Source organism: Pituophis catenifer, unplaced genomic scaffold, assembly GCF_029215685.1.
Source record: "Pituophis catenifer annectens isolate HBS135680 unplaced genomic scaffold, rPitCat1.0.hap2 SCAF_3, whole genome shotgun sequence".
In the NCBI taxonomy this organism is placed as follows: Eukaryota; Metazoa; Chordata; class Lepidosauria; order Squamata; family Colubridae; genus Pituophis; species Pituophis catenifer.
In genome coordinates this window covers 166,330,001-166,354,791 of record NW_027256883.1, presented here as the reverse complement: position 1 = coordinate 166,354,791, position 24,791 = coordinate 166,330,001, and positions in this window count along the sequence as shown.

The window sequence follows — 24,791 nt, the reverse complement described above, 5'->3', positions numbered from 1 at the left end:
AAAGGATCCACAAAGAAGGTTTATAACGTGGGATATAAATCATTCTCTGAATTCCATTTTACAGACCAGTTATTCCTTGATTCATCCCAAATTGTATGAAATGCAAAGGAATTGCAATGTTAATTTCAGGTCCCAGAGCCAGCAGTTTTGTAAGCCTCTCCTTGGAATAACTTAATTGCAGAGAATCAGTTGCAGGGCTGCAATATAATTAGGTCATCCTGGTTTGTGCATACCTACTTGTTATTCCCCCCCTTCCCCGTGAAATTCTATGCAGGGAACAGCAGTGATTTTTTGTCTTTCATAACTGTGAATATAGAACTATAGATGTGATGCAGTATTGGTCTTCCTGTATAAATAGAATGCCTTACCACTCACACTTCAGTAGGACGTGGTGCAGTGGTGAAATCCACATTTTTTTACTACCGGTTCTGTGGGCGTGGCTTGGTGGGCATGGTGTGGCTTGGTGGGTGTGGCAGGGGAAGGATACTGCAAAATCTCCATTCCCTCCTCACTCCTGGTGGAAGGATATTGCAAAATCTCCATTCCCACCCCACTCTGGGGCCAGCCAGAGCTGGTATTTGCCGGTTCTCCAAACTACTCAAAATTTCTGCTACCGGTTCTCCAGAACCTGTCAGAACCTGCTGGATTTCACCCCGACATGGTGGACTGTGATTGAAGAACGGTAAAGGAATATTGGCTAAGCCAGTTTGGAGCTACAGGGACTAAAGATGTGGACTTGTCCTCTATCAATCAGAGTCAAGCATGAGACCCCATGCCCCACCATAGCAAAGCTGTCTCTGGGTGTGTGTCCTGCTGTGTTCTTCTCCCTTTACTTGCTTGGGAACTAGTTGTTGTCTAATTAAAATAATACTGTATTTCTACAATGAAGCAAGAACTAAATGTTTTCTTTTGGTTGAGGGCTCTCAAAAGACTATTATTCTATGAACATACCATTTAATGACTTTCAGTGACTGTGCAGCAGTCACTAACTCACCCTGTAGAATAACATTTCATCTTTCCAATCTTACTATTTAACTTAATTGTCCATCCAGCTGAGATTTTTCTTAAAAAAAAAAGGCACTGAACACTTTATTATCTTCTAATAAGACATAAAATATTAAAAAAAAACTTTGTTAATATCAAAAGGTCAGTAATGGTTCTCTGGATTTTTGTAGCTCAAATGTGCAAATATTAAAACCATGGGTTTTCTTTAGTTTTCTTAAAAGTATTTAATGATATTAAAACGTTTCATTTTCCCCCTCAGAACAGACTCAATTACTCTTCTTAAATTTGTTTTTATTTTTCCTGGTAAAATTGTACATGGTATTGTCAGGTGAGCATCATTGCTGATTTGGAAATGGCACAAGATTTTGCATTACTTAAGTCACTCAAAGGAATCAACATGAGAGATATTTCAAAGGCCTTCTCTATTCTACAAATATTCTAAGTACGCTCTATTCAGATAATTCACTTTGGCACAGAATTTGTCATGCAATGCATCAGAAGTCCTTCTTTCTATTTTTTGTGTCAGAAGTGGCAAACAGGTATAAAGTAAACAATTGCTTTTGCCTTAGTGTAATGAATTCAAATGTCCAGACTGCCTGAAATTCAATAAATATCTTCTTCAACAGAGAAGATATGAATGCATAGACTTGAAATTATCATGATGCAATACTGTGAAATGCAAAAGTACAGGGAATAGGAAAAAAAAGCTGAAATAAAGAAAATTGTGCAAACCACGATGTATTAGGTAACATGAACCCTCTCTGAATGACAAATAGTCCTTGGTTAATGACCATTTGAAATTATGGTGGTGCTGAATGAGTGGTTCTTATGATGAGGCCTTGAAGTTCCAGCCCCAGCATCTTTGCGGTCACGTGATCACAATCTGGGTGCTTGGCAGCTGGATGATATTTACAATGGTTGGAGTGTTCTTCAGTTGTGCAAGTGATATTTGTTGACTTCCCACAAACAAAGTCAATAGGGAGGCAGGGAAGTTGCTCCTGTAAATTGCTTTCACTCCCATCACTTTTTCTCCCAAGGAGCCAGACTAGAGTACCAAACCCTGGGGATCTTGTACTCCATAGCATATGCCCACTCACCAGTAGTGGGTTCCACTTACCTTCACTAGCAGTTCGGAATTGGGAGTGTGCACGTGAGCATGCTTTGCTTGTGCTTGCTTTGCTTGCGTGTGGCGCTTCTGTGCATGCGCAGAGCATCCATGATGACATCTGGGTGGGTGGGCAGAGCCTCCCGCCCAGGGGTGAAATCTAAAAATTTTTCCTACCGGTTCTGTGGGCATGGCTTGGTGGGGGGGTGTCCTGTGACTGAGTGGGCGTGGTCAACTCGATGTCACTCACAGCCACGCCCACTCAGTCACAAGACCCCCTCCCACCAAGCCACGCCCACAGAACTCGGTAGGGAAAATTTTTTAAATTTCTATTCTGCCGGTGTGTCCTTACCTTTTTCTTGTGGCTCTGTCCACCCGCCCCATTCCCCGGGGTCGGGGAATGCACCATTCCCAGACTCCTACTGCTCACCTTTCTCCTGCGGCTGGCTGTCAGGGAAGGCAAACACCCGAAAGATACCGGAGTCGCTCACTCTCCTTCTTGAATGAGCCGCTCTGGTCCATGCGCTGGCTGCCAAGCACACACCCAACCTGCCACTGAATTAAATAAATGGTGTGTGCTTGCATAGCCGGTGCGTAGACAAGAGCGGCTCATTCAAGAAGGAGAGTGAGTGACTCTAGTAACTTTTGGGTGCTTGCCTTCCCTGATAGCCGCGGGAGAAAGGTGAGCAGTAGGATACACTGTGTGATGAAGGGCGAGCAGGCAGCGGCTCAGCGGCAAGGCTGGAGTCAGGGAATGGTGCATTCCCCGACTCCGGGGAATGGGGCGGGTGGGCAGAGCCTCCAGCTGCCATTGCTACCAGTTCTCTGAACCACCGGCCATCATCGCTACCTACTCACCCGACCTGGTCCGAACCTGGAGCATTTCACCCCCGCCGCCACCACTACTGGTTCACACAAACTAGGACGAACTGGTAGAAACCCACTGTTACCACTCACCCACCCTCAAACAGCACTGCAATAGCCATTTTTGTGCCCTCCTGCCCCCTGGTAACAGCCACCCCCACCCACTGCATCAAATATTTAAAAAGTGACAACTGATCCCAGCAGTAATCTGTTATTGAAAATGAATTTTGCCCTTTCTTTGTTTTATCTGAGGTTGTGCACCGGACTATTCAGGTACTCCTCTATCTAACAAGCCCCCACAGTCCATTTGTCTGTTTGCATGTACGCCATACCGTGCAGAAGCCTCTTTGCGAGAACAACTTAACTGCTTTTGTAATTTTAGGAACCAGCAGGTCTCACAGATTATTTTAAAAATTAAGATCAGGAGAAATGCCCCAGGTGACAGCTGCAAGCATGTTCTAATTTGGGATTAAAGCAGATTTTGCTTTCTACAATATTTTGCCTATAACAAATGGCACCATTATTAATGACATTAATATGGCCAACATTCTCTGCTTAGTAGGCAACTTTGTGAGTTTGGGCAGTGTAAAGAATCTTTACACTGGAAGATTTCCTTCCAGAGCTTAATAAGCCTTACTGCCCTAATGTTATTGTAACAACTTAGCTCTTTCAGCCTCAAGTACAAAAATGATTCCAAGCTCAGCAAGAAGTTGACACAAACAAGCTTATTTAATTTGCTTTACATTTGGTTCTGTGTGTGACCTTGGGCAAATCACTTACTTTCATTGGTTCTTCATTCATCTTTAAGATGGGATGATTATACTTCCTTGACCTATCTTATATAGTCTTTTTTTTTGTGTAAAGCTTTGGGGGCAAAGACTGCTTCTTAGAGAAGCTAACTAAGCATTCATAGCATGATTCATATCCATCAACATCAGCAGTTTATATCTACGACTATCTTCTTCCATTTGAAAAATCTGTCAGCAAAGTTCTGTTGTTTAATGTACTAAAAGCGAGCAGAAGAGACTGAACATTTTGAGCTGAACAGGAAGCCAAACAAAAGCAGCAAAATGTATAAATTACCAAATGTGACTATGGATTATTGCTTTGCCATCAGATCAAATGTTTTACACACACACAAAAAAAACCAATAATATACATCATTAACGGAGGTCAGTGTAAGTCAATTGTACCTTAGACTGATCTATTGGAAAGAATTATAAAACCATCAAACTGTCTTTTCCTTCTCCTGTTTTATGTACCAAACAGAAAAATCTTATTTATTTTTTCAGATTGCACACTGAAGACTGTCTCGGTGGATTTTTTTTTTTTTTAAAAAACCCCAGTCTCACATTAGCAACTAATAAGAGGGATAAGCAAATTTTTTGGTTAGAATATATGAATATTTATTCTACACCATATGACTTCATTTACAAAAATGAATACAATGGGTTGCTTACCGAAGCATACCGAATCTCTCTCTCTCTCTCCCCGCCTCCCTTCCACCCCCTCTCCTATTTCTTTTTGAGAATCAAATCATGGAGATTGGTGCTGTCACTTAACTGATTCAGTTACAAATTGGGAATCCTGAGCAAAAGATCTATGGGAGTCTTAATAAAATAGCAGTATCCCAAACATTATATTGCTTCCTTACTGCCAGGACATGATTCCTTCTTTCTCCGCTAGATTACATAATGCATTTAGCTTTTGTCTTTATTAACAACTAGCTTTCTGCCTAATGTATGAATTGCATTCCTGATTCTAAGGCTACCATCTAAGGGCCAGATTAAATAGAAAGTAAATTACATGATTGTAATCAATATTTTCAAAAAGTTAAATAGCATCCAGTTTTGGGGGGGGGATGGACAATTTATTAGGATGGGGATTGTGAAGGTAGGTGAGAAGTTTTTATCTCTTTTCACCAGATAAAAATCTCTATGAAGATTCACCACCACTCGGAAGGCCGTCTTCAGTGTAAGAGGAAAACATCATAGGAGGGTTTGGAGGGAGGTAATTACAAAATTTAAGACCTCCATTCATATACAGCATTCCTAATGTTGACTGGAAAACAGTAAGTGATATAGGTAGATTTTAAATATGTGAGGTATTATTCCATTGACCTAAATACAGTATACTATATAAGCTCTTATCTGATTTTATCTGTCATAATTCCCTTATAAAAATCTTAACCTGAGGAAAAGGAACAATAGAATGAGGATTTTCTAAATTCGCCACTGAAGAACTACGGCCCACCACATACCTCATGGCAGAGCCATATTTCATCCTATAGCTCTAGACTATGAAGAAATATTGTACCGTCAAAACTATCAGTGCACAGGTAATGAGGCTGGTTTGAGTGACAGAGATAGAGAAGTAACATCTACCGTAAGGGTGATCTATTGTATATAAACAAAGTGTTTGTATATAATAGGTTATATATTATTATTATATATAAACAAGCAAACAACCAAGCTCAGGGTGCACTAAGAATTCCACAGCCCAATAAGTGCCAGAATTCCTTGAATCCATAATGGCCTGTTTGGGAATTGCTTACCTGTAGAGCCACCTTTGAAATTCCTTGGTGAGGCCAGAGTGAGAGAGGGCTCTTTCTGCCTATGTGAATTAGAGCCATTTTCCATTATTATCTGCATGGAGCCATAGACAGAGCATGTTGTTCTTTGAACATAACACCCAGAGGTGGGTTTCAGCAGGTTCTGACCAGTTCTGGAGAACCGGTAGCGGAAATTTTGAGTAGTTTGGAGAACTGGTAAATACCACCTCTGACTGGCCCACCCCCATCTATTCTCTGCCTCCTGAGTCCCAGCTGATTGGGAGGAAATGGAGATTTTACAGAACCCTTCCCCACCAAGCCATGCCCTCCAAGCCACGCCCACAGAACTGGTAGTAAAAAAATTGAATCTTGCTGGGAAGGGTAATAAAACCAAACATTTTTTCTTTTAATTTTCCAGCCTGGATCCAATAGTTTCATAAAAGCTTCAGTAGTGAAGACCAAGAAGATTCTCCAATCTTACCTTAACCACTCTCCCATGCTTCCCCTCCCCGTTATTCTTTACTGGTTTAAGATGGATAGATAAATGCAATATTACTCTCTTCAGTTGGTGTGAGCTAGGGACCCATAATAGATGCATTTCCTTTTTCTTCTTCCAAAAAGGAAGCCCACACCACTGAGTTGTTTGGAGCTGCATTGAAATGGCAAGAAGGGCTGCTCTGGACTGTGCAGATACCGAGCAGAAGGCATCATTGTGCAGAATGAGGACTGCATGATCAATGACAATTTTGCCAAAAATGGAAGAAGTATTTGGGTGAAAAAAAAATGGGTTCATCAAATACAGTTTCTAGTCTAGCTCTCCTACTTCCTTTTAGATTAGCGTCAAAATGTAGAGGGATACAAAATGCATCCCTAATCTTATGCCTAAAGAAAAATTAATTGTATTCAGTACTAGAAAATAGACAAACTACCGTAGGAGGAAACTTAGCAACAGTTCTGGTTAGTATTTGGATGGAAGACCAGTTGGAAAACTCAGGGCTATAGGCAGGGGTGAGCTGCCAATCAGGGGTGAAATCCAGCAGGATCTAACAGGTTCTGGAGAACTGGTAGTGGAAATTTTGAGTAGTTTGGAGAACCGGCAAATACCACCTTTGGCTGGCCCCAGAGTGGGGTGGGAATGGAGATTTTGCAGTATCCTTCCCTCAGTAGTGGGGAGGGAATGGGGATTTTGCACACCCACCAAGCCACACCATGCCCACCAAGCCACTCCCACAGAACCGATAGTAAAAAAATTTGGATTTCACCACTACTGCCAATGTATTCACAGGGAGTTTATTTGCATTGAAAAAAGGGATCAGTGAGCAATGTGCATCAACTCACTTTGATGTAAGCTCACCAAATGTGTCCAAGTGTCATTACATCCCATCCCACTATAACTTTCTTCTGTGGTGCCTCCAAGTCAGTGTTGACTCCTACTGACTGCCTGGAGAAATCCCTGCAGTTTTCTTGACCAGATTTTTCAGAAGTGGTTGATCATTGCCTACTTCCTAGAATTGGTAGAGAATAACTAGCCCGAAGTCATGAAACTTATGCTCCCCCAGTTTCTGTCTTGGGGGTCTTAATCATCACACTTAAATGGCCCTCATGACTTTCATAGGCTACACCTAATTTATATAACAGTAGGGATCAGTGGTGAAATGTAAAATTTGTTACTATCGGTTCTGTGGGCGTGGCTTGGTGGTGGTGGTGGTAATGTGACTGGGTGGGCATGGCCAACATTTTTTTTAACTTTTAAAAGCATTTTTTCTACAACCTCTGCAGCTGAAGAGGTTGTAGAAAAAATGCTTTTAAAAGCCTCTGACGATCCCAGCTGAGCCGCACGATCATCAGAGGCTTTTTTTTTTTTACTTTTAAAAGCATTTTTTCAACTAAAAAGGTTGTAGAAAAAATGCTTTTAAAAGTTAAAAAAAAAGCCTCTGATGATCGTGTGGCTCAGCTGGGCATTGTGGGGAGGCGCAGGGATTTTTGCTACCAGTTCTCCGAACCACCTGCCGCCATTGCTACCAGATTGGGTGATCCGGTCCGAACTGGGAGCATTTCACCCCTGGTGGGGATGTAAGAAAGGGCTCTGCTGCTCTGTCGAGGGTTAGATAATTCAGGAGGGAATAGAAAATACAATTACCATGCTACCTCTTTCCTTGGGTGACAAATCTTGCTTTGCTTTTCCTCTGAACAGACATTTTCAGCACCTTATTGAAGCCACTGCAATCCTATTTTATTTTTTTTTTGCTCGGTACCACTCTGGTGACTAAGTGCCTACTAGTTAGTGGTGGAAGCAAAAGCCCTACCATCTGTTCCTTGCTGGTGCACTCTGGCTTTTTTGTCATTGCAGCTGGTACTTTTGGCCACCCCCATTCCTCGTCCCTGGAGCCAAACAGTTTAGTCCCAATGTTGAGTTGGCCTCAGCTCAAGTCCAGACAGGAGAGGATCTAATCCATAGTCTGCAATACGAACTAGAGCTTCCAGACTACACTGGGAGGTCTAAATTAGCAATTCATACAATCCCCCTAAATTTAACAAGGTGTTTACATGATTTCTCAAGCCCTCTCCTGCACATCAGTGGCCAATGGCTGGAAAAAAAGTCAGCGGCAAACCATTACCAAGAAAATGACATGGATGAAAATGAAAAAGCTGCTTCCACAAACTGCTATAATTATTAGGAAAAAAAAGCCTCCCTCCTGCACCACATGGTATTGGCTCATACACAGTGGTGAAATTATTTTTTTCCCTACCGGTTCTGTGGGCGTGGCTTGGTGGGAGGGGGTCATGTGACTGGGTGGGTGTGGCTATGTACTCATGTGACTGGGGGGGTCAAAAGTCAGAAACTCACTTTAACAATGTCATGCTGGAGCAGGGGGTTGGACTAGATGACCTTCAGGTCCCTTCCAGCACTGAATTGCTGTGCTCTTTCAAGGCATCCTCTGAAGCTCTGTCTAGTGCCAGGTTTGTGGTCCTTCCTTCCTCTCCTTTTTCCCTCCCTCCCTCCCTCCCTCCCTCTTTCTTTCTTTCTTTCTTTCTTTCTTTCTTTCTTTCTTTCTTTCTTTCTTTCTTTCTTTCTTTCTTTCTTTCACAGCACCCACCCCCACCCCCCCCGTTTTTGGCCTAGAAGACCTCAGGGAAGCCTCCTGGAATAGGTAGTAAAAAATGCTTTAAAAAGTAAAAAAAAGTTCCGAGGATCATTTTTATTTATTTTATTTTATTTTATTTTGAATTTATATACCGCACCTTTTCCCGAGGGACTCAGGGCAGTGTACAGCCAGCTAAAAACATACAATACAAACATTAAAAACAATTAAAAGGATATATATTAATTTGGCCCAATTTAAAATGACAAACCAGTTAAAAATGTTTTTTAAAAATGTTATGTTAAGCCAGCCCGGCTTGCTGAAAAAAGAAAGTTTTAAGGGCACGGCAGAAGGCACCGAGGTCTTGGATTCTCCTTATCTCTGGGGGCAGCTGATTCCAGAGGGTAGGTGCCCCCCCAGAGAAGGCCCTCCCCCTGGGGGTCACCAACCTACATTGTTTGGCTGATGGCACCCCGAGGAGGCCCTCTCTGTGGGAGCGCAGAGGTCAGTGGGAGGTCATCAGTAGCAGCAGGCGGTCTCGAAGATAACTAGGTCCTATGCCATGGAGCGCTTTAAAGGTGGTGACCAACACCTTGAAGCACATCCGGAAGACCACTGGGAGCCAGTGCAGTTCACGCAGGAGCGGTTTTATGTGGGAGCGCCAGGCAGCTCCCGTAATTACCCGCGCGGCCGCATTCTGGACCAGTTGGAGCCTCCGGGTGCTCCTCAAGGGGAGTCCCATGTAGAGAGCATTGCAATAGTCCAGGCGCGAGGGCATGAGTGACTGTGCACAGGGAATCCCGATCAAGAAAGGGCCGCAACTGGCGGATCAGGCGAACCTGACAAAAGGTCCTCCTGGCTACCGCCGTCAGATGTTCCTCTACAGACAGCTGCGTATCCAGGAGGACACCCAGATTGCACGCCCTCTCCGGGGGGGCCAAAGACTCGCCCCCGATAGTCAGTGATGGAGTCAACTGACTATATCGGGATGCCGGGAACCACAGCCACTCAGTCTTGGAAGGGTTGACCTTGAGCCTGTTCTTCCCCATCTAGATCCGCACAGCCTCCAGGCACTGGGACATCACTTCAAGGGCATCATTGGGGTGGCCTGGTTCATGATCAATCATGATTGATGTCACAGCTGATTGTCGGAACCTTTTAAAAACTGTTTTACAGCATTTTTTTACTACCTATTGCCTGAATGGGTAGAAAAAAAATGCTAAAAAAAAAGTAAAAAGAAAGTTCAAACGATCAGCTGTGCCGCACGATTGTCAGAACTTTAAAAAAAACTTTTTAAAACATTTTTTTACTACCGGTTCGGGTGAACCAGTAGCATTTTCACTACCGGTTCTGGAGAACCGCCCCGAACCAGTAGCATTTCACCCCTGCACATGGATACAATTTCATGTCATAAAATACATGAGAAATATCATCTACAACATTCAGTGCAAGGACTAGAACAGTCACTATGTAGGACGGATAGGGAGAAGACTAGGCAAAGCACATCTGTGAACATCAACTAGCAGTTAGATGACGTGTTAAAAACTCCTTAATTTCACAACACATGGAGAGACTGAACCATAATTTCAACTGTGAAACTGTGAGCATCCTAGACTAAGCTAAATTCAAAAACTCTAGAGAATTCTTGGAAGCTTGGCACTCAGACAAATCAGCTATCAATAGGCACATAGAGAATAACAACATTTGCACACTATTCAAAAGAGACAATAAAAAGCTAAAAGGGAAACAAAAAGAGCAGAACACCTCCTTGCCAGCAGTAAATATCCAGATAAGGCAGGGATTAATACCAGGATTAAAGCCATACAAACAAGCAGTAAACAATATCTTAATCAAGGAACTACCGAGGACAAAACCACACCCCACTAGCCCTGTCTCAGCAAGCTACCATACATAAACACAGCAAATTACAAAGATAGTCCTCAATTTGGAAACATAATTGAGTCCAGAATTATGGTTTTAAATTTTTGTGACTGGACCTGATGTTTTAGTATTTTTTTGTTAAGCAAATGCCATGGTCATTAAGTGAATCCATTTTACCCAATAGATTTTTTTTTAACCAAAACTAGAAATAAATGCTAAAAACTGGTAAGAAATGTGGAATATTGTGACTGTGGGATTTGCAAACAGCGATAAAGGTGAACCTTTGCCAAGTGCCCAAAGTGTGACCGTGGAGGGATTTGTGGGAGGCCGTTGTAAAATCAGGTCATAAGTAGCTTTTTGGAGGGAGTGGTCTATCATAACTTCAAATGGTTGCCAAGCAACCAATTGTAAGTTGAGGACCACCCATATAAATTTCAGTGAAGGGAAGAGAGTTCTTCAAGGTTACCAGACTACCATAAATACTAGATTGAACCACTAGAGGGAGACAGGAGTCCACCTATCCACACGGAGTCCAGAAATACAAGAAATCTAATAGAAAAAAACCCTGATTTGCTTGTATGTTTTCATTGGTTGTCATGATATTAGATTAACTTTTTTTCCCAGATGATGGTTTCCTATATATTACAATTTGAGGAATGCTTTGCCAGGCTAATGTATTTATTTTGAAATATTTCTACCAAATAATACCAAAGACAATAGTAACACTGTTTATAATGAATGTTGTTTCAGGAGCATTTTAATACAAGAAAATGGATAGAAATGTGTTAAATAAAATATCTAAATTTAAAAAATGACAGCCCATCCCTGCCTGCTAAAAAACAACAACCCCAAAGTAATAAAAGGAACAGAAAAACCAGGTATCCTCAATCTGTGTGATAAAAGTTCCATAGTATGGAAATGACTCATAAAAGACTCGTTCACCAAGATGGCTATTAACTTCTCTTAAGATCTTTAATGTAAGTTATTTCAGAGGAAGGGGAATAGAGTGATTACAATAAGCCATTACAAACTGGGAGAGCAGAGCAATTTGGCCTGAGTGCCAAACAAGGAGCTTGAAGGATGAAGATAAGTAGCGAAATAAAGACCAAAGGTTAGACTGGTTTGTGATTTAAGCTGCTATTCATGTAGCTGGAGCCCAGAAAGGGAGTCCTAGTCTATATGGTGAGAGAGGAGGGAGGAACAGAGCAAGGAAAGTCGCTTGGCTGCCTCTTTAATGTTCTCATTTTGCTAACGGCATCATTGTTTTCCCACTAGAAAGGTTGATAGAATGTCAGTGTCTTTTTTCTTTAACTCATGCACCTTGCCCAGTGTGAAATAGGATCAAAAGTATATTGCTGGAAGGGTAATAGAGATGTCAACCTGGATAAAGTGTGGGTGGGAAATATGTAAAGTCATGGTATGGCTATTAAAAAAACCCTGAAATTGGATACCACCCCACTTCCCTTTCAGTATGGAATCTCTAACCAAATTCTCAAGGTAGCAGAGGGAATTTGTAAGTTCACCATCTTGAGTCACTTATAAAAAAATAAAAGTGGGATAAAAATCAAGTCAAATAAATAAACTCAATGCATCCCAATTGGTTTAATGAGGACAGTAGCCCTGCATTGGATCCATTTGAGCCACGGTGGTGCAGTGATTAGAGTGCAGTACTGCAGGCTACTTCTGCTGCCTGCCGGCTGCCTGCAATTTGGCAGTTCAAACCTCACCAGGCTCAAGGTTGACTCAGCCTTCCATCCTTCCGAGGTGGGTAAAATGAGGACCCAGATTGTTGGGGGCAATAGGCTGACTCTCTAAACAACTTAGAGAGGGCTGTAAAGCACTGTAAAACAGTATATAAGTCTAAGTGCTATTGCTATTGCTATTGCTGTTTTGCTAGAAGCCTAAGTTACAACAATGTGCTAGACACTGACATTTCCAGCAGGTGAGGAATAACTGAGAGGCATATGGTCATAGATAATAGTGACTGGCAGAATGAGGGGCAGAAGAACCCACTGCCCTGCTTATGATATATTTGTATATTTATCTACCGTTCACATCCTCAAATAGTACCTGATGCTGCCTGGGCTCAGACAACCATGGACAAAATGTCCTTCGGGAATCCCTTCCCTCTCCATGTCCATATTGTCTAGTTTCTCTGCAATGCACACAGATCCCTACTAGCCAGACATCAATTATACCCTTGACTTTTCCTTCACTCAGTTTAAAAACAAGCAAGACTTTAATATTGGCATTATAAAGAAAATGAGGTGTTCTGACAACATAAACTGTGGTACTGCAGTGCCAGGAAATTTAGAGGAAGCTAGGCCAGTGTTTCTCAACCTTAGCAACTTGAAGACATGTGGACTTCAACTCCCAGAATTCATAGTATCTTAAAGTTGCTAAGGTTGAGAAACATTGATTTAAGCCCTTTCCAATCTAGATGTAGATCCAGATTTAGACAGCCTTGGTCACCCTGATGGTTGAGCTACCCTGGGAGAGTGATGCAGGGAGGAAGTCCTACTGATTTATTTATCAAATTGGTATAGCTGTCCATCTCACATGAAAGTCACTCTGGGTGGCATGACTTGATTAAAAGCAATGCATAAAATAGTCACAATTAAAAATAACTATAAAAAGGCACCCAAAACAGGAAACAAGGCTATTTACCTTTAGAGGTAAAGGTAAAGGTTCCCCTCGCAGACATGTGCTAGTTGTTCCCAACTTTAGGTAGCGGTGCTCATCTCCGTTTCAAAGCCAAAGAAGACTGTCTGAAGACGTCTCTGTGGTCATGTGGCCAGCATGACTAAACACCAAAGGCACATGGAACGCTGTTACCTTCCCACCAAAGATGGTCCCTATTTTTCTACTTGAATTTTTTAAGTGCTTTCGAACTGCTATGTTGGTAGAAGCTGGGACAAGTAATGGGAACTCACCTCATTATGCGGCATTAGGGATTAGAACCGCTGAACTGCTGACCTTTCGATCAACAAGCTCAGCATCTTAGCCACTGAGCCACCACATCCTTATTAACCACAATAGCAGAGCCAAATCTCCCTTATGTAAAATCTCCCCTGGGACTCCCAGGCCTGATAACATAGCTTGAAGGACTTGGGAAATGTTGAGAGGGATGAAGTTGACCTCAGTTCCAGGGGAGGAAGAAAAGTCCACAAGGCAAGTGTCACAGTAGAGAATGTGTTATGTAATTTGTAGTTAAATTTTCCCTGGCAAATGGGAACCACAGTATGCCTTCTCTGCCAGACCGGATGGAATGGGTAGATGTAACCAGGGACAGGTGGTCTCTCAGATAACTTGGCTCTATGGCATGAAGTGCTTTAAAAGTCAAAAGTGACCATGAGCATCCATATTTTGGAGTCCCCCTGCAGGTGTGATGCCCTTAATCACAGGATCCTTTTGGAGTATTTGCATGAGCTGTAAGTTGGAGTGCTGTTTTGCAGTAGCTTTGTTCTTATATTTTTAGGTTTTAGCAAAATATGGTGATAATAGAGGTATAAAGTTCACTTGGCCTCGAAGGTCATCTAGTTCAACCTCCTGCTTAGTTAAGGAGCTGCTAAAATCTATTTGAGTGGATGCACTTCCAGACTGAGAGCCTGATACCAGTTATTGTGCTTCATTAGCTGCATGGAGTGTCTCCAGATCCTGAGAAATTCACCTGTCCTATCAGGAGCTTTTCTCCTATATACAGTATGTTGCAGTATGGAAACTCTTTCCTGAAGTTCTTTTATCTTCTCTTTCAACAAAGACACAAACATGTATTCTTGGTTCTCTTCAGCTATTGCACATACCTTGCAATGGTACTAAAATGCTTTATCTGCTCTAAGTTGTTTAGACTCTCACACTGCCCCTAACTCTCCCCCCATCAAAATAAGTAACTACTCCTTCCTACAGTTTGCTCTCTAGGAATTGGCTTCCCTATATGTCACCTGAAGTTGACTCTCAGAAGCCAGAAACGGGCATTAGTGTAATCATAGATAATGAGCAATGAGTAGCACAAAGTTAAGAGTTGTCAGGAAACAATAGCAGGTCCCTAAGGGACACTGCTTGAGCTTTGGGGATTTATCTTGGGGAGTCCAACAGAGTTCTAGTTCATCTTCCATCCCATATGTGTCAAGTCATTGGGAAGGATTATTCACAGGTTTCGAGCTAGAATATTTATCCAATCCTGTAAAGCTCAGGGTTGAACTGAACCTGAGCAAAACTGAATTGATGCTGTTTGGGGGATTTAAATGATAGGCCTTTTCTGGATAAGGCTGCCCATTCTTTTAAGAAGCCAGTTGAGATTCTGGAAGGCTTCCTTGATCCAGAAATGATCCTGAATAAACATGTATAAACCAGTTAGTTGCAGTAGAGTTGATATATAAATGAATTTGGCAAAGTTGGTAGAAGTAGCTATGAAAAGAAAATTAATTTTGAGTGCCAGGTATCTAGTTTCTTGGATTTATAAAGAGCAGGAGCTACAAGTAAAGAAAACCAAACCATTGGATGTTAAGGTAAATAGAATTTGAAACCAAATAATTGGCCTCCATTTCCTGCAAAGTTTAATTTGGAATCCAGCTAGGGATAAATCAGGTCCCTGCAACAATGATTAGGGCTTTGAATGACACTATCCAAATGCTGCTGTCTGGCACAGCATTTTGAACTAATTGTAATTTTCCAATGCCTATAGCCTTATAAATTAACCACCATTTAAATAGGCCCATATGGAGTACGAGAGTGACCAGATCCACCTTTCTCAGACTGCAAATCTCAGCTTTTCATTTCGTTAAGTAGAAATATACTCTTGGATGCTGCTGCCCTACTAGAAACGAAACAGTGTCCAGAAATATTCCTGGACACCCTGACTGACTTTTCAGAGGCAGTTTTATCCCATTCTGGACAGGTTGGGTTAGTACCTGAAAATTCGATGCTCAGACTGTTCGACTGGCTTTCCTTCTGAACAAAAGGATTTTTGAATTGTGTGGATTAAGCCTCAGCTTGTTAGCCTGGATTCAGCCCATTAAAGACAGCAAACATATTTTGAAGTTTTCAACTGCCTCTACCTTTTGAGGAGAAAAGTTGAGTAGTAGCATCTGCATATTGATGGCATTTAATTTTAAAACTCTGGAGGAATAGTGAGAACTCTGAATTTTAAAAGCTCCATAAGTCTTTTTCTTTCTAACTTCACATGAAGCATGTGGGCAAAGCAAAATTATGACAGGCCCCCATGGCATAGAAATGACTACTTATGACACCGGAATATGTTTTAAGAAGGAAGCTTTGTATATTACAGCTTGCTGCAATTTTTGCAATATTTGTTTCATGCAAGAACTCCTTTGGATGAATAAAGAGACGTATAGATAGGCTGACAGATAATTTCCACAATCAGTTCATAACTTTTTGTTCAGATTAGCTCATTTAGACTGTGTACAATGCCTAGAATATATGGGTGATGGCTAATATATTCATACTCACATACATTCATGGATATAAAGAAACAGAAAGAATATACAGTAGTGCTTTTATGGCAGAACCAAACAATTGTTAAGGTTTGTTTTTTTGTTTTGTTTGAATGCTGATTTGTATTCTTCTGGGGATTAATACAAAAATTACCAAGGGGATGTACAAATTTCTACGTTGAGAAAACAACTGTTTTCCAGATGAAGCTAGCGAGAAGGTTAAATATTTTTGCATTTACAGGAATTTTTACATCATAGAATCACAGGAAGATTTATAGCATAGACTTCTAAACATGCAATAAAAAGTTTATTTTTGTTCAAGGGTGAGAAGCTGTAAACTATACCAAGATGCTGCTAAAAATGACATACCTACATCACTCACAATTTGTCCCTATAATAAGAAATAGCACTTGCCTGTCTTACAATGCAGCCTTTTGGATTCCACATCACACTGCATTTTGCAATACCACTGTGCTATTATCTTATAACACTGATACCAGTCTCAGAAAAGGGGAAAAACGGGAATTTATATCAAATAGTATCCCTATATTATTTATTCTGTGTCTGTTTCCCAGTCTAACAAATGTTTCGTATTTCTTTCTCTTTCCTCTCTTCTCCTGAAGTTAAGATAGCACTTTTGTTTGAGGTTATTAATGTATTATTCATCTGCCTGAAGTGATGGTTACATACCGAGCTGTTCCATTTTTTCAATAACGTGGCACCTGACGCGATAGAGATTGCATGGGGAAAATGCTAAAAGAATGACACTGCGATGGCAAAGTTTGAAAGCAGGATGCAAGCATCATCCATATAAAATGAGAATTAGTTTACCATCCAAGCTTCATAAGAGGAAGCTGTTTAGAGAGGTCCTGATCTGGCTGCTATTGCTCAAAAAACCAATAGATGATGGCTTCTGCATAGCAATCTGTTATCAGGCCATACTTAAAACAAATGACCACAGGCATCACATTCTGCAAGCGCACTAGTAATGCAATGTAGTTTCCTGCAGAATGACTTTCCTGTGGAGCATTTATTTCTCCATGGGTCTGATGGACTTATTGTTTTAGAAAGATCCTGGTTTACTAAAGCCTACTCTGGTAACTTGTGATGTTTATGCATTTATTAAATTTATATGCTGCCATTTCACTGTTGAAATGACTCTGGGCAGCTTACAAAAAGATGAAAAGGTGACATAAAACAATTACAATTCAGAAAGTTTAAATAGAGACTAAAAACCAAGAGGACAGGCAACATTGGGGTGGAAATCATTTCTCTACCCTATCAGCCATCCCCAGAAGAGAGCACAGTCCCATCCAGGGCCCAGGCCAGCCAACAGAGCCAGGTTTTAAAGCTCCTTTGGGAGGCTAGGAGGTTGTGACCTCTAGCGAGATAATAATCCAGAGGGCATGGGCCAAAGCAGAAAAGGGTCTTCTGCTAGACTCTGCCATCTGAAGACAGATGGGATCTGAAGAAGGCCTCTTCTGCTGGAGTGAATAGGATGGGCCAATCCCATTGGGGTGAAATGGCTAAGATACTCAGGTTGCTGCTCTTCTTCTGGTATCATACTAATCCAGCAGGAAAATTAAAAATGGTCCTAGAGAGAAGATGGAGAAGGAAGGAACTGCCAATAAGAGCTAGATGATTCCCAGTTTGAGATCACATCGTCACCATGGCTGATATTATAGTGACACAAATCAGTTTATTGGGAGACAATTGAAAACAGTTGTTGGCCTTGGCTGTGGGTTACGGAAGACAGGAAGGTCATGTCATTCATGTATGTTCATGAAGGATGATAAGCAAGGCAGCTCTGAATCAAAATTGGGAGATGTAACCTATGAATCTCCCCCATCTCAGTAAGAACTGAAGTTAATAAGGCAGAATCCAACAGTTCTCAGGCTAGGCTAAGTCATGATATAAACACTCAATGGAGTTCCCCAGTCTCAAGACTGAGAAATGAATGAATAACTTTCTATTGATTCAAAAAGGTAGAAGGAGAAGGTCCAGAATATAAAGTTGTGTGTGTGTGTGTGTGTGTGTGTGTGTGTGTGTTTATAGATTTTATCTTGTCTGCAAAAAGCAACTGATATAGCTTTGTCTGTGAGTTTCTGCTGTAAAATAATTCCTGAATACGGATTACAGTAAATGTCTGGAGAGTTGAAATTTATTGCTGGCTTGACAAGAAGACTTCTAGCAATCTGCAGATATGTTTGACATTCTGAATGTTGTAATCCCTACACATCTAGACTTGTCAAACATTTGAGTTGGGGCCATATTTGAAATGTTGCGAGCTTCTGATAGGTCTATTCATACAATTAGCTGGCATAATAGTGAAACATGATTTGACTGCATTACTGTTTATACATTTCTTTTAACCAAAAACATTTACTTCATCAATAGCTAAATATGAACAGAGTTACAGATGCTTCTTCTCTTATTTCTGTTCTAAATATGTATATATTGAATTTCAGCACCAACTGCACAGGGAGAATCCACATTAGCAAAATAGTTGATGGGCCATTACAATTGAAAACAAGACATGTTCAAAAGAGGGGAGGGGGCATGTATTACAACACCCATCTGCCATCTTGCTGACCTGGACCTCCCTGAGAATTCTGCTGCCTGCTTGAGATGCCTTTCTCCAACACTAAATATTAAGAAATTGTTTTTCTGCATCACACAGAAGGATGTGTCACCCACAGTAGTCAATGGTGTTTATCCTTGACTACTGCAATGTTTTGCCATCCTTTCTATTAGAAAGAAGATTTAAAATCACTGTACAGAAGAAGGACTCCTTTTTGTTGGAAGAACTGAGGAAAAAAAATTCCTTATATGCTTCTGTGCTGTTCTCAAGTTGACTTAATACCTTCTCTTAATTCATTCTATTGCCAGTTCAGAGGAGAATAGCATTCTCCTTCTCTTAGGTGACATCCAGCAAGCATCAGGATTTGAAAAGGTGAGTGAGAGGGACCCTGGATCTGATTCAAAACAAAAACTGTGCAATTTTTTCCCCTTCCAATATATAATTTTGTCACTAGAGGGGAGTGTTGGAAAATGGAAGTTCTTTCTGCTCCTTCAGAAAAAATGGAAAGGGGAAACAAACATTCTCTGCAATTTCTCTCTCTTTTACAATAAATGCAGAAACTGGGATACCCGTTCCAATGAATGGAAATCAGCAAGAGGAAATTTGTGAGTAAATGTAGAGAATATTGGCGATGATGATTTGATTTTGACTTGATGGCACCCAACTAATGATCTCTGAATACAATCTGTCTTCCCAGGAAGAAGATGGGGCACATGCAATCATTAACAAAATGAATGTCATTATAAGTGGGGTGTAACTGGTGTTAAGGGAGTCTTTGTCTGCTGAAACTCTCCTTGAGGGTGACAGAATCACAGTGCTATTCCCGTCTCTATATGCCCTGCCCTGGGGCTAATTCATCTGCTATTATAGGTCAAAGACAGCTTTGCCCTCACCACAAGGTTCCAAAACAACACAGCAATTTGATGAGGATCTCTCACTGCATGCTGAATAGGTAGTGATTTTATTAAAGCAGACAATCACTTCTAATTTCTACTTACGCCAGTCTTTGCACATGGAGTCTTTTCATGGCTGCGTCGTTGCCTTCACCTTGGCAACATGCCACCCTGTATTCTGGTTCCTGGTCATGTCAGCAGCATTCAAAAGGGGCGACCACATTTGCTCTATGGTAGCATAAACCACAAAGACTTGGGTCATCTTAAAGGTTAATTAACCATTTAAAAAAAAAGTCATTCAGAAAACTCCCCATTCTTTTTTCCATCGCAAATGCTTTCCAAACAAATGTGCCTCCATATGGTATAACTGCTCATCTTTGCCACTTCACCCCAGTGAAGGGATTGAGTTGGTTTGATTTCATGGGTACACATCTTTGTCCTTTTATAACAGGTAAGCGCATGTGTGAAGTTCACACGTGCTCAAATGAATAAATGTGCTAAGGATTATTCACCAGGTGCTGTTGCAACTCTCAGGTTTTTTATAAAAAAAAATTCACACAACCCTATGGCTTTTGATTCCCTCTATCTTTTGAGAAACTACAGCTGTTTGTTCTACTTTTCTTCCAGTTTCTCTAGTTTCCCTTCTCAGAGAAATGAATCACTTCTTTGGGCTTCCTGGAAGAAGCGTAGATGATGATGTCCCTGAGATAAATATTTTCTCTGAACAAAAACTGGGTTGGGGTAGGAGGGAAGGGCAGATTCAATGGTTGTCTCTCTGAATTGAAATTCTCAAGAAACCTGCCTGCAATGGGAATGAGCTGTTTAGGCAGCTGTCCACCAGCTAAGTGGGTTCTTCTTTGGCTCTGGGCAACCCTTCAGCTTGTCAAGTAGAACCTTGGCTTAGCATTGTTTAATGGGCTTTGTTGACATCCAGCACTTGCAGAGGAATGTCAACTATTGGTTGGTACTACAGTGGTTTAAAGCACCCTGTTATTAACACAGCTGCCTGCAATTTACTGCTGGTTCGAATCTCTCCAAGGCTCAAGGTTGACTCAGCCTTCCATCCTTTCTAAGGTAGGTTAAATGAGGACCCAGTTTGTGGGGGCAATAAGCTGACTTTGTATAAATATACAAAAGGATGAAGGCTATTGCTTAACGCACTGTAAGCCGCCCTGAGTCTCCGGAGAAGGGCGGCATATAAATCAAATTAAAAAAAACAAAAAAAACAAAACTATGGAGCTGATGAAAACAGCACCTCCCAGGAGTTCTCTGGGTAGCCCCTCTTAGCTTGATAGGCAGAATGTGGGCAGATAAGTTGATGAGAATGGGTCTCTGCCTTAAAGGAACCTTTCATGCCAACTCTTGAGCTCGTTCATGCTTTCTTAAACGCCCCTGTGCCATTTCATAGAGAACAATGCTAGGTGGAAGATGCTAGGTGAGCATAAGAACACACAATATAAAAGGCCTGAAGAATAGCTTCTGACTTCTTCTGGGGAAATGTCTTTTTCCCATTTTGACTTGCTGTTATTGGCAACCAGCTGTTGCTGGACACTCCATATTTTGGTGTGATGAAGTTCAGTAACTGGCTATACCAAGAGTAGATTTGCAGGAGCAACTGCATGGTTGCTACTCCATTCTTCTGCACTCCGGCCACTCCTTCATGCCCACAGCTGCCATTTTGCCATCTTCTTTCCATTGAATTATTTGTTTTGGAAGCTTCTTCATTTCTTTTCTTTAGTCCTGGACCTAAGAAAGTTCACTTTAGCCCCATCCTCATATTGGAGTTTTAACAGAGCAGCAACCTGACTGTGGCATTTCATGGAGATTCATAGAGTAAATGAAAACTGCTGCCTGAATATAAGGGAGTGAAGGAAATCTTTTTGTACGGCTCTAAATGTTCTCCTCCCAACCCATCCTATAGGGATAACTACCAAGATTATAAACCAAATGATCCCTTTTACAACCCTCAGAGTGAATGGCTAACATTTTACAGCATTGAGTTCTAAAGTCATTATTTCTGGCAAGCCTCTCCCTTTGTCCTTGTTGCAGCTGCTGACTCCATTCAGAAGGATTCCTAGTTTTCAAAGCAGGTTTTTCAGGTGGGTCAGGAAACTGATGAAGGGGAGAAATTAAACGAAATATATTTCCATTCACCTTCTTTAGAGGATATTTCTTTGACAGCATCATGTTAGTGATTCCTGTGTCTGTACAGCCTCACATAAACAAATATAAATACACACACACACACACACACACACACACACACACACACATTTTTCTACTGTTTGGATCTGTGATATTAGGCGTCTGTTATTTGCTATCCATATCTGTATTTATCTGCAGCTTGGAACACAGTAATGCACTGAATATTGAATATGCCATGTTAATGCACCCATCTTAAACTGATCAAGCTATGTGTGTTGATGGATGTTGCTAGAGAATGTCAATGTATTTTCTAAAGGTAAAAACTTGCAGTTTTAATGGTTTGTAATAATTGAAGTTCCATTTTCTTATTTTTCCTTTTTAACAGAGAATAGTATAAGGTTTCTTTTTCTTTTCTTTTAGCAATATTTTTTCATTCTTTTGCTTTTTTTTCCTTTAGCATTTTTCCCTTTTCCTTCTTTGAGAAGAGGACTTTTAAACTTTAGTTATTTATTGTTCTGTGACTCAGACTTTGAACGAAACAATACCACCACCTCCTCAATACTTAATTATGGACTTTTTTGATACCCCAAAGATTGACTCACTCACTCACTCACTCACTCACTCACTCACTCACTCACTTCCTTCCTTCCTTCCTTCCTTCCTTCCTTCCTTCCCTCCCTCCCTCCCTCCCTCCCTCCCTCCCTCCCTCCCTCCCTCCATCCTTCCTTCCTTCCTTCCTTCCTTCCTTCCTTCCTTCCTTCCTTCCTTCCTAGGGTGTTTCAAAAGGCGGCTTCCTGAACTTTTTGTGCATTTATCATTTTCCTGTGTTCTTTTCCTTCTCAGCCATCTGGACTTTTTATGGGTTTGGTTCTGTAGATGTTGTAGCTGTTGTAAAAATTTTTCCATTATTTCAATATGATGAAATGCTTATTCCCAGCATATTTCTTCTAGCAAGGAGGAAATTCAGCTTATATTAAAGCAATTTTGTAAAATACTTTTTAAAATTCTATCAGTAACGGTCCAAAAAGATCTAGCACTTTGTCTAACACCATGCCTGAGCTTTGTGATAGCACATTCCATGTCTTTCAATGAATGCATGGGCCTTCAGATGATTGAACAATTTATTTTTGTTCTAGAGATATGTTTGCAATGTCTGTTTTATTAAAGACATCAGTGGTTAATGACTCCTAACTCTAATGTTACAATGACTCAGCTGATGGACAAAATTATTTAGAGTTGGTATGATATTAGAATACTGGACTGTTTAAGAGGGTGACTAATATATTTATTAAAAAATAAGGCTAGCTGAAAATGAACCCAAGTTAGAGTGCAATCATCTCCATGAGAAGATACCCTGTGTCAAGCAACAATGTATGAGCAAGACTGCATTTTAGGGAAAGAACTGGCTTGACTATGACATTCAGTAAATGGATTTAAATAAATATCTATTTCTATTTCCAAAAGGTGACTTCTATCAATATATATATAGAAAGAAATTTATAGAGAAATTTAAATATCACCTTGGGGAACATAAAAAAAAATGTGGAGAGGCTAGGTCAAGAAACAGGTAACGGAGGGAGTTCAGGAATGCTATTTTATTGTGGTATCTAGTAACATATTCTTGAAAGCCTGCTCCAGTTTCTCTCTGTCCCATCTTATGCTAACCAAAATCAAGGTTGGTTTTTTTTGAGTTTCTTTCTCATGCTTGCTTCAGTCTCTGGATTGTGTTGACACTTCCACAAGTCTCTCCATAATGGTTCTTTCATTCTTTTCTCAAGGTGACTTCTGAATTCTTTTACACACTCTAAATTTTCACAATAGAACCCTTGCATGCTGTTAAGAATTTTGGGATATTTCTGTGAAGTAGAAACTCAATTTCAGTGGGGCATTTGGCCAAGTCTGTGCAGCAACTGATTCTTGTTCTGCTTGACTTGAACTGAAAGTGTGGCCATTAACTCATTAATTAGTAATAATAATTAATTTATCCACTCCTCTATCCTTCAGCTTCACATTTCGGGGAAAAAAATCCAAATGGCAATGACATCAACTAACATTTCTAGGCTTTTCAGGTTTTACATAACAAATATTTCATTATAGAATGAATAATAGACTAGCTATATAATACTGCTTGACTGGAGTGGTTGCGTGTTCAGCAATTTTAGATCTACTATAATTCACCAGTGACCAGAGTGTTATTCTAGATTCTTATGAGGAAGGTATAAAGTTGATGCTTTCCCTTTTCTTTTTTTTGGCAGAAGCTTTGACAACTTGGTACTCTCCAGATCTGTGAACTTCAGTTCCCAGAGTTCCCTGGGAGTTGCCAAGAATTTAGGGAATTGAAGTTCATACATTTGGAAGCTGCCCTGGCCTCTCCTATATGGAGGCATGCTGCTTCTTGACTGCATTGAGAGATGGATGCCCATGCGGCTTTCTTTTACTGAGAGAATATATAACATAAAATCCTTACCTTTTAGCCAATAGCACAAGGTTGCTATGGATGTTAGAGTATTTTCAGCTGTGGAGGCTTTCATAAAAAGCTTAGCATTCCGATTAAATGTAATTTTCTGGAATCATGAAACAAATTTTCTACCCAGAGGAAACTGACATTGCTCAGTTGCTGGATGTTACTTTGATATTGTATTCAGCAACAGTTACTCGTTTACAGCCCCACCCGTATCATCTTGTCTTCCTATGCCTGCTCCCGTCCTTCAAGTGATGAGGGCAAGAGGTGATTTGTTCAAATCCTTCTTGTTTGCCCATGATGAAATGGTATTGATTTCTGTGAATGATAAATATTGCATTATGTGCTGCTTATGGCAAGCCATTTGTTGATGGGACTGAATTATCTTTGAGTATTTCATCCTGTCTCTCTCCCCACTTCCCTTCATTCCTCCACCTCAGCCATGATTGGCTGTCTAAGAAATCAGATTCTCCACAGCCGACTTCAGCAAGCCTTTTTTGCATTATTTGATAAATGTCTGCAGTTTGCTGCAAACATTGGAGGAGACAAACACAGCCTGCAGAGGGAAGGACAAATGTGATTTTTAAGGCATCTCATTCAGATTGCTAGAGTAGGCTCTAATGAAGCAAATGCACTCTATTGTACAACCAATCTCGCCTTTCTTCCCCCTGCCAGTTGCTTTGGAGGCTCAGCACAATCCCCTCTTTGATTGTCACACACAGGTCTCTGATGGGGGAGCACAATGCCATTCAAAGTACTGCGTTGGCTG